Raw genomic sequence first — 17,719 nt, forward strand, 5'->3', positions numbered from 1 at the left:
CTGTGGCACCACATCAGTATTATCTGTGTCATCAAGGTGTATGACACCTTCTTGGACTTTAGAGCTCTCACCCAACTTGACAGTAGCTGGTACAATAGGTTTGGGGGAGGCATACTTCAAAAACTTCCAAATTGTATCAGCTCTAAAACTATATACATAGTTCCAAATTGTATCAGCTCTAAAACTATATACATAGTTCGAGCTGAAGCTATCTTCTCTCATCTGCAATGAGATATGATGATTTAGAACTCATTAGGAGGATAGTAATCCAATGCATCTGGAAGCCTTCTAATACAACTGCAATACATATAATTCAGTTAGTGTGCATTAAATCAAAATAATGAAGTTTAAAGTTAAAAATAGCACACAAACCACTTACAATTTCAGCTCTCTATGTGTGTTTCTAAGAGAGTTGAATAAAAAGCATTGCTTCTGCTGGATGTCAATAGAAGCAAAGCTCCAGTGGGGTCACTGCATAAGGAAAAAAGCATTAAGAAATCAAAGGCTACAAGAGTTCTCAATCTTGAAGAGAAATCCCAAAAGAAGCAGTCACCCACATACTTGTTATGGTATGGAAGTAGCAAAATATCGACAACATCAAAATCACAGTGTCTGAACCAATTGGAAATATCCATGGGAGTTTCCTTTGGATCTCTTAACTTGAAGGAAATGGTAGGATCAATAATATGAAATGTATACTATATAGCATGGTTCAGCCAGCTTCTCATCATGCTACATTGGACCAAACAATAATTAGGGTAGGGTGAAACAGCAAATGAAATAAGCAGCAAGCTGCATCGTGGTCACCAAAGTGTTGTCAGGATTGATTGCTACCCCAATCAACCTATTGAGTGTCTCTGGTTATGCGAACAACAATAAACTAATCTGATACAGAACATGCACAAGACACAAAAACACCTTATTGATAACAAGAAACTGCACAATGAAAACGATTACTTCAGACTGATTGACTCGTGCGTATGATCTGGATTGCAACAAAAGATACAGAACACTTAATAGACCGATTTAGAGGAAATAAGAGACAAGATGGATTATACAATATAGACGGAAAGACGATGTATGTATAGAAATGATATAGAGCAAAGTGTGAGCCACCAATGACATAATAGTTATAATTCAAAAATTTTACCATTTTGAAGCTTTTTTTATTGGGACAATCTTGAGATTCTACCAAAATAATTTATGGAACCACTGTGGAATGGGGATTTACCTTCATTTTCTTATTAAGATTGTTGAAATGTACTATGTGAGGTTCTCTAATCTCCATTGATCTTCAACTAGATGGTTTATCAATAGGTGATTGATGTATCTTTCCCATTGGCAAGTTTAAAATCCTACCATTGAGACCACAAGTTTGTGTTGTTTAATTGTGTCCCTTATTTTATTTTGCTGATTTGGGAGGAGTGAACCTTTTCCAAGATCATGAATAGAAGTGATGATGTCAGGCTTCTTGTCGCTGTCGGCGGCTAAAGAATAACAACTCTCCTAGCTTGATGAATTCATGTATTTAAGACATGTCCTCTCACCTCAAGAGCTTGTAGACATACAAGTCCTTTTAACTTCTCTCTACTACCGTCCTTTTCCATGAGGCTTGGAGCCTCTTGGGGGTGACCTCTAAGCTCCCTCTAAGCTACCAACATTAGAGACTGCAATAGTTGAAGTTAATAAAGGCCCTCTTGAAGATCCATTTAGACCTTTTGGTGTCAGCATCATGCTTTTGCTGATCTTGAGCAACTTTAATATCCTTTTGGATTGCCTTGGTCTGTTTCTCCATCTCTTCGATCATTTTCCTGGATGCCTCAACTCTTATGGTCGTATCAAAGAAATACTTGTTGAATTCAATTATCTTTAACCCTACTATCCCTATTTCTTGACCTGATTTTGCTCTAGCCCTTGTAGCCAAGGGTGGGCTTGACGTTCCTCTTGAATTTGGGGACCTCTTCTTGATTAACATGGAAGAACTCATGTTCTTCTCAACAATTTTCATATATAAAAAAAAACTTTATCATAGTCTCTAGCTATAATTATGGCTTCTAAAATAGAGGATGGTTTTACACTCTTAGACGAGGTTATTTCAAAGGTAGATTCAGCTTCCAAATGAATCGATGGAGAAGAGTTAAGTTTAGCAAGATTTTGGTGGTATTCTTCCAAGGTCTTCCCTTCTTGGGTTAGCTCCAAAAATTCATTCATTTTATCCTCTCAAAATCCTGGAGGACAAAACCTTTCACGAAGGTGTGCTTTCATGGCATCCCATAACTGATTCTGGTTCCAGTGTGGTTGGATTGACAACAGTGCTTCCAACTAATTCAGCATTTCTTATGAATTTTAGACGAGCAAGGATGAACTTGCTTCTTTCATTGTATCCATGAAAAGTTCAGAACTATCAAATTTATCATAGCACCACATCTGAAGGCACTGAAGATTAATACATTTGAGATCTTCATTTTTTGAGAATTACACATCTGGTGCTGCCTTGGGATTGACACATCTAAAGATTATCATCTGGGATGATTAGTTTTTTGAAAATTACACATCTAGTATCTTGGGATTAACACATCTAAGAGCATGATTAACCCATCTGGGATGATTAGTTTTTTGAAAATTACACATCTAGTATCTTGGGATTAACACATCTAAGAGCATGATCCTCTGGGAATTACACATCCGAAGTTAGACCTATGTTTGTCTGAGATGGGTTCAAGATCTTGGATGATAGTCCTAGTGTAAAGCATCCAATGGATGGCATTCATACACTAACTATTCAAACCTTAATGGAGTTATAATCTTAATAATTTATAATATGCAATTTAATGAGATATATCCTGAAAATTTCTCTAAACAAAGTTTTAGTCTATCCTTCTAGTCATTCAGTCTCTCACTAGTTTCTTAATTTGATCACCCTATATTTTTCCTCAAAAGGTTTCCTCCCCAATCTTATTTCTCAAATTTATTGTACAAATATCTTGCATGTGTGTCCCCAAGATACAAGCACAATTTCATAGGATGATTGTCTCAACATAAGAGGATATTTAAATCACTTCTATGGCCATTAGTACAGATGATCGATTCATCGTCATATGATAAACAATCAAGTCTTGTTTTAATCCCTTGACAGGTAACCTTTGAAAATCAAATCATAGGAACTAAGATCGGCTCTGATACCATTTGTAAGGTTCCCCCCCTTCCAAAATAGGGGAAACACTTAAGATAGTCCACTAAGTCTTAACTTGGAGAAAATTTCCTACTCATTGACACCTTGATCATGCAGAGATTCAAGGATATGATTCATAGGCAAGACCTAGTCGTCCTATTCCTTAGGGGGAGCATGGTCTTCTAAAAATCAAATCACCCATAGTTTAATTGATCATATTTTGGGCAACTATTGGTCTTGATTCCTAGAGACAACGCTTTTTTCCTCATCCATGCAAGGCACATCCGCTGGCCTAGTCTTCTAGAATAGAATTGCTAGAGAACCTATTTATCTAGCGTAGGGCCTTCACTTAATATGTTGGAAAGCTATCCAACTAATCGGGTCCACCCATCCGTAGGATGGTGCCGTCAGGGGATTCCAACCTCCCACTTTCCACCCTAATTTATTCTACCACATTGTTTGACATAAATAAACATGTTCCTTAATTAAGTCCCTTTTCACAAGGTTCGTTAAAACAACCTTTTTCCACAGTTCAATAATGCTAAAGACAAGATTTATAAAAAAATTATTTATACATGAATCAATTCCATACAAGCCAAATCGGGTCTCTTATTCTTTTCCTTTATACTGCCGATGATGTAGAATTCGGCCTTCCAGCCTCTACATGCTGGGCAAAACCCTATGGGACCATACACCTCATCGTTGGCTGCCGTTGGACGACTCAAGCCGGCCTATCACCCTCTCAGGCTTCATTGCTCGATTCTCCCGTCCCCCTCAGAGGGATGTCTACGCACTAGGGTGGGCTTATTCATTGCACTAGCCTAGGCCCTCAGAACTAGACAGCATCACAATCCCTCGCCTCAATCGGTGAACCTTATTCCCAATGGTATGAGGGATATCTTGGGACAATCCCGGGCTTTGCTAACGAAGCCGCCTTGCTACATAAGCATGGAACGGAGTAAGCATCGAAGCCAGGAAAATCCTGCACTCTTTCTCTTAAAGATAACAATTTCAATACAAACCATTGAATACAGCATCACTTCAAATAGTAGATTCATACATTTTTTTCAAAGGAAAAGATACACATCTTCTTTCTTCATTTATTGATAATATTAAAGAAAATCCATTACATGGATATTTTTTAATTAATGAAGATGGGCATGTTACATCCTTCCCCCCCTTAAAGAAATCGAGATATCCTCGTCTTATGAATTGGAGATAATCCTTTAAGAGTGAAGCTTGATCTTCCCAAGTTGCATCCTCTTCAGGGTAATCTTTCCACTGTACTAGATGTTCTACAAGAGTTCTATTTCGGAGTTGCCTTTCTCTAGAATCTATGATCCTACTGGGCTATAATTCAAGGATTCCTTGAGTAGGGGTTACAACTTTTTCATCATCAAGAATATGATCGAGACTGGGTAGATAAGGTTTTAACAAACTTACATGATATACATTGTGGATTTTGATATGGGCTCGGAGCTTGAGTTTATAGGCAGTTTTACCTAGACACTTGATAATTGTGTATGGACCACAATACCTAGGGCTGAGCTTCTATATTTCCCAAGTGATAGAGAACTTGGCTTGCGTGGAAGAACTTTGTCATCTTCCTTGAAGATTCTTTCAGACCTCTTGGTGTCAGCATGATGCTTTTGCCGATCTTGAACAGCTTTAATATCCTTTTGGATTGCCTTGGTCTATTCCTCCATCTCTTCGAGCATTTTCCTCGATGCCTTAACTCTTATGGTCGAATCAGAGAAATACTTGTTGAATTCGATTATCTTTAACCCTGCTATCCCTATTTCTTGACCTAATTTTGCTTTAGCTTATGATTCCTTGTAGCCAAGGGTGGGCTTGATGTTCCTCTTGAATTAGGGGACCTCTTCTTGATTAACATGAAAGGACTCATGTCCTTCTCAACACTTTCCATATATTAAAAAAACTTTATCATAGTGTCTGGCTATAATTATGGCTTATGAAATAGAGGATGGTTTTGCACTCTTGACAAGGTTATTTCAAAGGTAGATTAAGCTTTCAAATGAATCGATGGAGAAGGGCTACCTCATCCATCTCTAGAGCTAATCGGAGAAGTTTAGCAAGATTTTGGTGGTATTCTTCCAAGGTCTTCCCTTCTTGGGTTAGCTCCAAAACTTCATTCATTTTATTCTCTCGAAATCCTAGAGGACAAAACCTTTTAGGTGTGCTTTCATGGCATCCCGTAATAACTGATTCTGGTTCTAGTGGTTGGATTGACAACAGTGATTCCAACTAATTCGGCATTTCTTATGATTTTTAGACGAGCAAGGATGAACTTGCTTCTTTCATTGTATCCCATGAAAAGCTCAAAACTATCAAATACTTATCATAGCACCACATCTGAAGGCACTCAATATTAATACATTTGAGATCTTCATTTTTTGAGAATTACACATCTGGTGCCTTGGGATTGACACATCTAAAGATTATCATGATTAACACGTCTGAGATGATTAGTTTTCTGAAAATTACACATCTAGTATCTCGGGATTAACAATCTAAGAGCATGATCCTCTGGGAATTACACATTCGAGGTTAGACCTATGTTTGTCTCATAGTCCTAGTGTAAAGAATCCAATGGATAGCATTCATACGTTAACTATTCAAACCTTAATGGAGTTATAATCTTAATAATTTATAATATGCAAATTAATGTGATATATCTTGAAAATTTCTCTAAACAAAGTTTCGGTCCTTCTAGTCATTCAGTCTCTCACTAGTTTCTTAATTTGATCACCCTATGTTTTTCCTCAAAAGGTTTCCTTCCCAATCTTATTTCTCAAAATTATTGTACAAATATCTTGCGTGTTTCCCCCTAAGATACAAGCTCAATTTCATAGGATGATTGTCTTAACATGTGAGGATATTCAAATCACTTCTATGACCAGTAGAGATGATTGATAGCTATGCATAGCCTATGGCTATGCATATAAAGCTTATAGCTATGCATATAAAGCTTATGCATTAGCCTATGGCTATGCATATAAAGCTTACACATAAGCTTATAGCTATGCATATAAAGCTTATGCATTAGCCTATGGCTATGCATATAAAGTTTTGTGCATAAGATTCATGTAGAGAGACTTTATGCATACATATATGAAGCTGATAAAAAAAGATAAATCATGAAAATAAAAAGAAAGACTTTATGCATACATATATGAAGCTGATAAAAAAAGATAAATCATGAAAATAAAAAGAAAAATAATTAAAAAAAGCATGTGTCTACTCTCTATTTCTTGAATGGTGTGGGTTTACTTGCCAGAGTAGAGAACTCTTGGTGGGTATATTTCTCTATATTTAAAAATAAGAAACCAAAAACATAAAGTTTAGAAAACCTTATGGTTAGAGTTTAATGAATTAAAACTCTTACTTATCTTCAACGTGAGTGGACTCTTTCTGGAGTCAATGGCGGTATTGTTTTCATCATGGCTAGGCATTACGGGAGGGTAATCTTCTTAGAGGTCAATATTCTTATGACAAAGTGTTAAAGGTAGATTATACATGGAAACATAGAGATGATATTTTTTCTTTAATTGTTGATAGTATGAAAAACATTAGACAGATTCTAGTGAACTAAAAGAATCTTCAAGTGGGTCTTTCTGGTCCTGTGCAGCTCACTTATGCCTTGGAAAAATATGAAAATTTTTTAGTGAGATTAGGGCCTTTATTAACTTCAACTATTGCAGTCTCTAATGTTGGTAGCTTAGAGGGAGCTTAGAGGTCACCCCCAAGAGGCTCCAAGGTCTCATGGAAAAGGATGGTAGTAGAGAGAAGTTAAAAGGACTTGTATGTCTACAAGCTCTTGAGGTGAGAGGACATGTCTTAAATACATGAATTCACCAAGCTAGGAGAATTCTAATTCTTTAGCCGACAGCGAAAAAAAGCTTGACATCATCACTCCTATTGGTGAGCTTGGAAAAGGTTCACTCCTCCCAACTCAGCAAAATAAAATAAGGGATACAATAAAACAACACAAACTTGTGGTCTCAATGGTAAGATTTTAAACTTGCCAATGGGAAAGATACATCAATCACCTATTGATAAACCATGTAGTCGAAGATCAATGGAGATTAGAAAACCTCACATAGTACATTTCAACAATCTTAATAAGAAAATGAAGGTAAATCTCCAATCCACAATGGTTCCATAAATTATTTTGGTAGAATCTCAATATTGTCCCAATAAAAATAGCTTCAAAGCGGTAAAATTTTTGAATTATAACTATTATGTCATTGGTGGCTCAAATTTTTCTCAAGCTAGAAGAGATTTATTAAAAGAAAATCCAAGCATTCTTTATTATAGAATTGTAGACTGCAAAATCTATGCTACTCTTACAATTGAAGAGGCAAAACTTCTTACATGGGATCATAATAATGATAAAACACTATATTCGTGAGTTTGAGAATTTCCCAACTCCCATTTTTTGAATACTAAAAAGGTGGGACCTGGATAACATGCCTATAAGTTTTTCAAAACCATATCTGGATAACATGCCTATAAGTTTTTCAAAACCATATCATGTGACCTGTTGTTGAAAAGCGCTTGGAAAATGGAATCTAGTGAGCTATAGAGTGCTCAATTTGGAGTAACGGTGTTCAAGTTATGATTAATCCAAAGATTTGACCACGTGTCCCAAACTTATGGGAAATTCCCATATTCCCCAATATGGTGTTATAATGACTACTGTGCAAAGATGTCTCAGGTTAAGAAAATCAGGTTTTCTGTACAATGATTTTGAGGAATATGTGGCACGACACCAAAGGTTGATGGCATAATAAGAAGTCAATGTCATTTGGTGGAGGTTGATTTCTTATGCAGAAAGTAGAACTCTCATATGGACTCAAAAAATATGATCCTCTCCATTGGGCCGCCAAATAGTCGTGCATACCGGACAACCACCAAGCCGGAATGCCACCAAAACATCAGATCCAGCACACTTAAACACCAATTAAATAGGTCATTACTTTTGTAAATTAGCCATGCTCAGAGCACGAGGGTATCTTTGTACCACTCTATGACTGTGTGTGAGCAGAATAAAAGATGTAACTAGAAATCTATAAAGGCTAATTTTTAATTGCTATTGCCTATTGCTAAAGGTTGTATATTTCTGTTTGTGAACCAAAGAAGATCGCTGATCTGTATCATTTCTATACATTCTTCGTCTATTTGTCTATTTTGTATAATCCATCTTGTCTATTATTTCCAGTGAATCCGTCTATTAAGTTTTCTGTATCTTTTGTTGCAATCCGGATCACACACATGAGTCGATCAGTCTAAAGTACTCATTTCTGTTATGTAGTTTCTTGTAACGGATAAGGTGTTTTTGCATCTTGTGCATGTTCTGTATCAGACTGGTGTATTGTTGCATGCATAACCAGAGACACTTAGTAGGTTGATTGGGGTAGTGGTCAATCCTGACAACACTTTAGCGACCTTGATATGTCTTGCTGCCTTTTTCATTTGCTGCTTCACATGCTGCTTGATTTCCTTAGTGTTTGAATCAATCCATCATGTTAGCACATGAGTTGTGCTACTTGGCATGGCTCGAAGCTTGGGAACTCCAATTAACCAGACCCAAAGAAGAACCCAGAGAAGCAGAACCAGAAGACCTACATGAATTAGAAGAAGAATCGAAAACCCCATCACCACCCCTATTCATATACCACCACCCCGACCCCCCCACCACCTACTCGCCTTCTATATTACAACATGCTTCAACAATCAGCTGTAACGGTGAAGTATCCCAAGTTCTCTGGGAAATCCTCGAAGGATGCCGACGCCCACATCCTTCTCTTTGATAGTGCCTGACACGTGAACTTCCTCAGCCCAATGGATCAGAACCTCAAAAAAGCCACTTTCATTTGGATCTTACAAAAAAATGCCTCTCTTTGGGTTGCTCAATATGAGTATGCTCATTTCCCCACCTAATGATGCCATAAGAGATGTCTTTCTTCAATGATTCAGGGATGATAAGACATCTATGCATGTACTTGATAAACTTTGTTGGATGAACTAGAAAATCCTCATGGTGGTGGAAGCCTATGCTACTAAATTGTGGAAGCTTCTCCAAAGACCGGATGTAGCCAATCGGCCAGCGAAGGAGATCCTCAATTCTTATTTCATGAAGGGATCAAGAAAGTAGCTGAAAAGGGCAGTAGTAGTTGGTGTCGATCTCTCCACCATGACTCTGGAGTAGCTGGTTGATGAATCGACTTTGAGGGCAGAGCACATGTTGTTAGGATCCATCAAGAGCAAGGGCAAGATGAAGAGCAAGAAAAAGTCCAAAAGGTCTGCTTTCGACTCTTCGAAGGAGGAGGAGGATGATTTTGATCACTCAACTGCAAGTGAGGAATTGCAAGAAGAGGTGGAAGATTGCAAGGTATGGTCAAAGAGCAAAAAGGTACAAAAAAAAACCAAGGAACTAGGTACAACCATGGCTCAGTTGACCAGTGAAGGAGCGAATTCCCCTCCTAAATTCCATGTCATTAGACTAGCGACCATGGCTCAGTTGACCAGTGAAGGAGAGAATTCCCCTCCTAAAGTCTGTGTTATGAGACTAACATGAAACACTATAAGGTAAGACTAGAAAAGATTATTTATGTGTGAAAGGTTTGCATATAAAAAAGATTCAGAGGTTTCAAATTGGAAATACCTAAAGAATGGTTAATAGGTGTTAAGGTTAAAGTAAAACCGATGTAGATTGTGCATAAGGGAAGCCCAAAGGCCACAGAATTAGGCACCCCCTTCTAGGGGGAGTTGAGAAGGCATTGGATAGTGAAAGAGCCATGCCTAGCCAACGAAAGGTCAAGGGGCTAATGTTGGAAGGTCTTGCATCACTTAGGCCTAAATAACCATGTGTTTATGGTCCATTTGGTATATGGTTGAGTTGACAATCGAATTTATAGTCTTACAAGTCCTCAAGCTTATTATGCAAGGAGAATTATATTGGCATCAAAGCTAAGTTCTCTCTCTTTCATGTTTCCATTGAGCTACGCATTTGCGTCTAATCTCTACTCTTTAATCTCTTCTCTATTCATTTCCACAAGCTAATCATTAATCTATTCTCTATTCATTTCCACAAGCTAATCATTAATCTATTCTCTATTCATTTTCATAATCCTCATATTTACTAAATCTTCTCCATACAAATACTTATTTCTTAATATATTGGACATACCTCTTGCGTAATTGATTGAACATACCTTTTGCCTAATAAATTAGGCATACTTTGGAGATTCTAAATGAAGCAAGTGGAGTAAATGACAACCTTGAAGAATCATTGAAGCAAATATAAACAATGAGGAATCAACGGAGTTGTTATTCACATCATGAGATATTTCATAATTACCCAACCAAGTACGGTCGTTGTGCTACATATTTTTTGCTTTGTAGGAAACTTTCCATTTTGCTTATTGTTAGAGTAAATGGCATCTCAAGGTGGGAAGGATAAAAATGGGGAGAAGGGGAAAAACCCAATGTCCTCTTTCCACATGAAAGAGAATATTACAAAAACAAATGAAATAGATATGAAAGATTTAGATCTTAATGAGCATGAGGATATAGAAATGAAAGAAATGAAAGAAAGAATCTCTAATATAGAGAATAAACTTGAGAAAATGATAGGTCTTCTTAGCTCCTTGATGGGAGGGGAAGGATTAGGAGTAAAAGAAATATCTTAAAATAACATTGATGAGGGACGGGAAAAAACTATAGAAAAAGGATTGAATGAAACCATAGTTGAAGAGGGTCCCAAGACTAGAGACCAAGGTATGGTATTCAAAGATTTAAAGGCACCCACTTTTAGTGGATAAGAGAAGGAGAGAAATAAAGACACAATCCATATTTTTCTATAAACATGGCAAGATTTTCATCTTTTAAGAAATGTTCCTTATCATAATCGCCCCATTGAAGCTAGCTTATCCTTATATAATAAGGAAAAGCTTATAAGTGGTTGATGAGTTTAGTGGATGCTAGGAAGGTACCCGATTCTTGGGATTCATTCAAGGAATTGTTCTTAAAGGAATATCTTCCTGAAAATGAAGAAGATTAGAATTGGGAGGAATGGAATAATTACTCTATGGAACAAAAGAATTTAAATCTCACTCAATATATAGCTTGGAGAAATTATCTTAAAACTTAAGGACAGATAATTTTCAAAAAGTAAGAGGTTTCATTAGAGGCCTAAAAAGAGAGTACAAGACAGAAGTTCGCTTCAAAGAGTCAAAAAACTTAGATGAGGCTATAAGATTTGCAAACAAATTTGACGATACCATGGGTAATGGTAATCGTAAAGAAAAAGATAAGAATTTTTCATGTAAGCCTCATGGAGAAAAAAATTGGCTCTCAAAAAAGAAAGGGCTTTTTCTTTAAAAAAGATGAACCTTCAAAAAACTAGAAATCCAATCCTAGTAAGTTTCTTAAAAAACAAGATTTTGAGAGAGTGGTTAAAGAAAAACTTTGTTTCTATTGTCTTGAGCTAGGACATGATAAAGAGCATTGTCCTAAGTCCCAAGGACAAGAACTTACTGGGAATGGTAATAATAAACTTAAAGGAAAATCAGTGCACACTATTCAAGTGTTAACACTTGGAGGTTTCTCGTTCTGATGAAAAGCATTGTTGTATGGTGGCAAAATCTGTGGGAACCATCATTTAGACCACATGATTTGGTTCGAGTGCATGGAAATATTAACGATAAAAAGTTAGAATCCTCATAGATCCTCATAGATGATACAACCACACACAACTTTTTAAAGTACAACTTGGTTAAGAAACTTAAGTTACCTCAAGTCCCAATTTCTCATAAGTACATAGTATCATTAGCCAATGGCTATGATAAAGACGAGTGGGATATTGTGGTCAACCAAGTTGGGATAAATATTCGTGAGTATGAAGCACTTTTGAATTTTTAAGTGATGTGTTTGTTGACCGCAAAGATGTAATTCTTGGGAGAGTGGTTTTTTTCATTAGGGGAAACACTTTTGAGAAGATATTTATATAATACACTAACATTTGAGCATAAAGGAAAATTTATTACATTGCAACAAGGAGAGAACAAGGTACTATTCTCCTTTGATATGTAATATTGATGTGGGATCCCACTGCCCCCTCCACACACCGGATTCCCAGTAGTAGCTGGCAGAGCGGAAGTAGCTCCCTCATGCACGAGGCAGGGTTTCCCACTCGAGGCCTCACCCTCAAATGTCTGGGCACGAGACTAAGCTGGTGGTCATTCCGAAAACTGAAATCGAGAAAGTTTCCCATTCTCAGAAAATGGGGACGATTCCACCATTTTGAATTTCTTAACAAATTTTTCTAACGAGGTCAAGACACTGAACTAACCTTCATCTGAATAAACCAGATATAAGAGAAACTTTTACAGACTTAACTTGAAGGGATCAACGCTTTTTTCCTAATTGAATCAGGCACAGTTGTTGATCTATTCATTAGAGAAGTCTTCAGGCTTTTATTTAACTACTCGAGTTCTAAGTGTATTCCTATTAATCGATTTTATTATTAAAACTCTACTAATTCCAACCTAACCCCATCGTAGCCACCGCCCAACCACTGGAATTGGTAGAACCAGACAAGTACTCACCCACCCATAAAAGAATGTCTTTCTTAACTTTTGCTTTAGAATACAGATACGCGCACACTCCTCTTTATACTTTAGCTTATAAAACAATCCATTGGGCAAACAATTATTGGTTACAGATATCATAACTCAAAATTTCCATCCAGTTCCTTGTTTCTCAAAAATAGGTATCACTCTGGACTCTCCGTCTCGAGACCAGCTGGTCAGCAACAATGAGATCCAGTAACAGATTATAATAATTTTTCGTCATCATATATATATATCTTCCACGACATACGCATGAGTGTCCTAAGCACCGTGAGCCTGTGCATCACCGTGTCATGGCACTTCACTCAGGGACCGCTTCGTCGGCCCTCCCCCATCATACCGAAAGCACATAATTTTTCACCATACCAAGGCTGGTCAAGATCTGGGCAGGTTTTAATTTACCAATATTCATGGGTTTTAAACATAGACTTAAAGAGAACTCTTATTTTGATATAGAAATTATGTATGCATCTATTTAGGCATAACATCCAACTTCTATGGAAATAATACTTTTATATAAAAGAAAATCCTTTTATGCATCTATTTGTGCATAAAAATCAATTTTGATGAAAGTAACACTTTTATATTAAAAAAAATTCTTTTATGCATCTATTTATGCATAAAAATTAGATTTGATGAAAGTAACCATTTTATAATAAAAAATTCTTTTATGCATCTATTTATGCATAAAACTCAATTTTGATGAAAGTAACACTTTTATAATAAAAAAATCTTTTATGCATCTATTTATGCATAAAAATCAATTTTGATGAAAGTAACACTTTTATAATAAAAAAACTCTTTTATGCATCTTTTTATGCATGAAAATCAATTTTGATGAAAGTAACACTTTTATAATAAAAAAAACTCTTTTATGCATCTATTTATGCATAAAAATCAATTTTGATGAAAGTAACACTTTTATAATAAAAAAGAAATTCTTTTATACATCTATTTATGCATAAAAATCAATTTTGATGAAAGTAACACTTTTATAATAATAAAATTTATTTTATGTATCTATTTATGCATAAAAATCAATTTTGATGAAAGTAACACTTTTAGAATAAAAAGAATTCTCCAGTATGCATCTTTCTATGCATAGAAATTAATTCTAATGGAATAAAATACTTTTATAATAAAAAATATTTCTAATATGCATTTTTCTATGCATAGAATGAAAATAACACTTTTAGAATACACAAACGGTGGGGATTACTCTTTCTGAATAATAAAAGATAAAACTTATTTCACAAAATTTAAGAAAATTTTGCCATAACCTCCTTTGTATGGCTGACCATTTTCATTTTTTTTTCATTCTCAAGTTACTTAGAAATTATCCCAAATGGTTTAAAGCATTCTAAACTAATCAAATTTTACTTTTTAAAGAGAAACAATATGAAAAGTTTTATTCTAAGAATTTGATTACATATCTAGGATAAAGAAAGGCTGAATTCAAGAATGAAGAGAGGGGGAAAGCCTTTCCAACAAGGCAGAACATCATTTTTCATTTTAAAGAAAACAAAAATTAGAAAACCATTAAATGGAATAAAGAAAAAGTAGGATTTCTAGCTTACATGAATTTTTGTGAGCTTTCCTTTGGCTTGATGGTTTGAGGGATCTACTCTTGTTTGTAACAAGAGTGGCCACCAATTCTTTTGAAGAGGAGATGGTCAAAAACTAATGAATTATCAATAAATTCACTGTTTTTGGCTCTGGGGAGGAGTAGAGTAATAGTGCATAAAACACTATTAAGCTTCTATAAAGGGGGAGGCTTCTATTTATAGGAAAACTTGAGCTTCTAACCAAGAAAACTGATTCTAGAATTTTCCAGATCAGTTTGGCCAATTTTTGACCATTTTTGGGTCAGTTTAGTTCACTTTTTGGATCCAGTTTCGAATTAGGAGAGAGGAGAGAAAAAATATCTAATTTTACTGATTTAAAATTCAAAAGCAATGATGGGAAAAAAGTGCCTACTTCATGAGGGGGAATCCCCACTCTGAGGTGTCAAAAATTTATTTTTTAAGTAATTTCTTTAGTCCTTAGTCCACTCTTCATCTTATGTGAGTATTTACTCATTTTTGGGGGAATTTTCTTTATTTCTTCAATTTACCTCATCCCTACATTTGGATTAATCTTATTGGTCCATAGGAATCTTAATTTAAAATTTTTAGAAAATCTGGACCCTTAGGATAAGGCCTTTTGAACAAATTATAATTTATTTCTAATGCACCTTTTGAAATTATTTTTGAACTTCTGTTTTGGAGGAGTTTATTTAATAAGATGAGATATTTTTTCGTCCAAAAATATTTAAAAACTGAATCACCTCTCTCTAAAAGATTTTCTCTCTCTAGGCAAAAACAGGTAGAAACAAGATCTTTTATATTTCTGAAGAGGGATTTGATTATAGGGAAAGATACTGGACTTCTTGAGAGGCTAGGGAGGAATCTTACATTCTCTCCCATTTGAAAAATACGAGATGTCCTCATCTCACAAACTGGGGGTAATCCCACAACAATTCGGCTTCTTTCTCCCAAGTGGCATCTTCAAAAGGATAGAACTTCCATTTAGCCAATAAACACTATATTCGTGAGTTTGGGAATTTCCCAACTCCCATTTTTTGAATGCTAAAAAGGTGGGACCTGGATAACATGCCTCTAAGTTTTTCAAAACCATATCATGTGACCTATTGTTGGAAAGCGCTTGGAAAATGGAATCTAGTGAGCTATAGAGCACTCAATTTGGAGTAACGGTGTTCAAGTTATGATTAATCCAAAGATTTGACCACATGTCCCAAACTTATGGGAAATTCCCATATTCCCTAATATGGTGTTAATATTTCTCTCAAAATTCTATTACTGAGAACCTTCTCTCAAACATCAAGGATTTCTTCAGGTTGGAGTTCCATCTACCCTTAGGTTGAAGAAGTTAAGATTTCATCATCAAGCACATGATTTGGGCTTGGTACATACTTTTTAAGTAAGCTGACATGAAATACATTATGTACTTTGAGATGAGGAGGCTGAAGAAGTTCATAGGCTAAGTCACCTACTTTCTTTGTAATCAGATATGGCCCACAATATCTGGGCGATAACTTCTTGTACTTCCCAAGAGATAGAGAACTTCTTTTGGGGCGTACTCGAATGAAGACCATATCTGCTTCTTCGAATTTTATGTCTGTCCTCTTCTTATCTGCATACTACTTCTGTCTATCCTGGGTAGCTTTTATATCTTTACGAATTGACTGCATCTGCTGCTCCATGTTGTCAAGCATCTGTCTGGACATCTCGACCCTAATCAATAGGTCGGACCAAGTTAATGGAGTTAAGAAATCTTGTCCATACAGAGCTTTGAAAGGGCTCATCACAATACTTCGGTGATAAGAAGCATTGTAGGCGAACTCAACTAGGTGCAAATAACTTAGCCACTTTCTTGGGTTCCCTGCTAGCAAGACCGAAGTATATCTTCGATTACTTTGTTTACCCTTTTTGTTTGACCATTGGTCTCGGGGTGGTAAGCTCTGTTGAGATCCAAAAAAGTTCCTACTGCTTCGAAAAATGCAGTCCAAAATCTTGACGTGAATTTGGGGTCTCGATCACTTACTATTCTTCTGGGTAGGCCATGCAATATGAAGATTTCCTTGAGGAACACTCTGGCTACATCCACTGTGCAGTGTAGGTTTCTTTTACTGAAATGAGTTGGGCAACTTTGGTTAGTCTATCAACTACCACAAAGATGGAGTTGTAACCTGATTGCACTGAAGGTAATCCAGTAATAAAATCCATACTGATGCATTCCCACTTCGTCTGGGGGATGTCTAATGGATGTAACTTCCCAGGCATTTTTACTCTCTCGGCCTTGACTTTATGACATGTCAGACATTGACGTACATCCTTTTTTAGTCCAGGCCAAAAGAAGCTTTTCTTCACAGACATATAGGTTTTGATGCAATAAGGCTGTCATGGGCTTCATTCAGAATTTGACCCTTAGTTCCCTCATCATTGGGAATGCATAGCCTGCGATTATAATACATAATTCCATCATCCAGGCTATACCCTTGAACTCCTGTGGATTTTTGCTTTCCTGCATAAGTAGGATAGGAATAGGGCCAAAGAATCTATCGTGCATGATCTTCTCTCTTGCTTCAACAGTCAAAGGATTTGACACTACAGTAATTGCAAGCAAGGAGGCTTTTCTACTGGGGGCATCTGCTACCACATTTTCTTTGCCTAGGCGGTACTTGATTTCAAAATCAAATTCCTACAAGTTCTGCATCCACCTTCTTTGGCGCATGTTGAGATCCTTCTGAGTGAAGATCCACTTTAAGCTCTGATGATCTGTCATCAAAGTGAATCTTTGACCCAGACTGAGTAGGTAATGTCTCCACAACTTCAGGGCATATACTACTAAAAGTAGTTCCAGGTCATGGATGTCCAGCATAATTCCTCTCATGCGTTCTGAGTTTTCGAGATTCATAGGCCACTGCATGACCTTCCTGCATGAGTGCACCTCCTAGGTATAAACCACTAGCATCAGTTACTACCTCAAAGGGTAGAGAGAAATCTGGCAATTTCAGAATGGGATTGGTTACCAAGGCGGTATTTAGCTTATTAAAAGCACTCTGGCACCTGGAAGACCATTGAAACAGGGTATTCTTCTTGAGAAGATTAGTCAGGGGGAAAGCTATGAGAGCATACTTTGGTATACCTTCCTGCATGAGTGCACCTCCTAGGGCAAAACCACTAGCATCAGTTATTACTACCTCAAAGGGTAGAGAGAAATTTGGCAATTTCAGAATGGGATTGGTTACCAAGGTAGTCTTTAGCTTATCAAAAGCACTCTGGCACCTGGAAGACCATTGAAACGGGGTATTAGTCAGGGGGGAAGCTAT

The sequence above is a fragment of the Cibotium barometz genome, chromosome 35 (genome assembly GCF_041138505.1).
Source record: "Cibotium barometz isolate CiBa-2024 chromosome 35, ASM4113850v1, whole genome shotgun sequence".
NCBI lineage: Eukaryota > Viridiplantae > Streptophyta > Polypodiopsida > Cyatheales > Cibotiaceae > Cibotium > Cibotium barometz.